Genomic DNA, 1,629 nt, shown 5'->3' with positions numbered 1-1,629 from the left:
CGTTCCCTCAGGAATCTGACTAACATAGCCAGTGTAGTCACAGGGGCAGCTAAATATAGCTTCCCCAGGCCCCATAACACTATCATCAGGGAGATAGGGCTCAAGTCTTGTGGGTATACTGTGGTAAGTATTGGGCCTTCAAATGGCCACTACAAATAGAAGGGTCACGCTGGTTACAAGGGTATCATTTGATGGTGTAAATTTGTTCTTTTTTAAAGTAGCCATTAAAGGTGTCACTACATCTAAATTAACTGTAGACTGATCTGAACTTTGCTCTTGTAAAGTAAATTTTGATATGAAATGCAATTCGGTTACATCATATGTGTACTGACAACTTAACTATTGGAGGAAGCACTGTTGTTCGAAAGCACAAAGTTGTTCGAGAGCAGATGTGCACTTCCTCTCAAGTGTTTCTTGTTTGTTGCCAGCCAACTGCGGGACTTTCACTGAATTGGACATGACCATCCAGGCCATGACAGCTATGGCATTTGACCCACTTGGTCTCGGCTGTGTCTGATGGTTTAATGACATGATATAGTGGGCAGCAAGGATATAAGACTGCTTAATTTCACACCAGCGGTGCTCCAAAAGTTTCTTATCCTCATAGTAACACATACATCAAATCGGAGGGGACTACCGACACTGTGGTGTTAAGTTGTGCAAAGTGAATAGCATTACAGAGATTTAAGAGCATTAGCCTATAACATAACTTCCAAATTAGCATTTCACCCAGTACTGTGGTTACGCTTTTTACATATGGAAATATGAAACATATAATACACAACACAGAAGATTTCTTTATTAGTATTTACGTTTAAGCATTTAGCAGACTCTTTTTCCAGAATGATTTGCTATAAAATAATATACAAACCTTGGTTTAAAGTTGCAAAGAGCATCTCTCACAAACGTAATATGGCCATACAATCCTTCATAGGATATCAGTCTTTGAGAATCTCTGTGCTGTTTCTAGTTAATAATTTGGATGACACATTCAAAATGATTCTCATGTCTGTCTCATTTCATAATAAATTCTAATAAAAAAAGTTATATCTAGTGGATGAATGTCTTCCCATACAGTTTGCACTGGTGCTTTTGCATGTTGATCAGATGTCACTATATTATATGTATTACTTATATTTTATACAGGCCTGTAGTCAGGGGGGTTTGGAAGGTCCAGAATTTGTCACATACATGAGCTCATTTGTCTTATTTTGACTGCCTCATAAAGTGTGAAAAGAACTCATTAAAAAAGGCTTTAAGACCAGGGGAATCGTCTGTTGGCTGACGCTTCGGCGTGCCTTCAGCTAATCATTTTTGGTCAATGCAAAGTATTTTTTTTTCATGAGTCCAACATCTAGCTGTACAAGAAAGCATGCAATCTGACATAAGTGAAGTCACTGTTGGCCTACTGTATTGTTTTTAAACAGAGAAAATATTTTACAAGTAACTTTTATTCTAAATCTTCTTCTGAAGCTATAAAAAGGTGTGAAGCACCAAAAACGCCCATAATAAAATTGATTTAAATACTCATTTGGCTATAGTTGTTGTCCATGAATTTTCAAATATACTTTTTTACAAGAGAGAGTAGAAAAATTGAGAGGTCTGGCTGCAGACTCGGTGCAGTGCAAT

This window comes from Danio aesculapii, chromosome 21, assembly GCF_903798145.1.
Source record: "Danio aesculapii chromosome 21, fDanAes4.1, whole genome shotgun sequence".
NCBI classification, from domain to species: domain Eukaryota; kingdom Metazoa; phylum Chordata; class Actinopteri; order Cypriniformes; family Danionidae; genus Danio; species Danio aesculapii.
Note: the sequence above shows the minus strand (reverse complement) of the source record.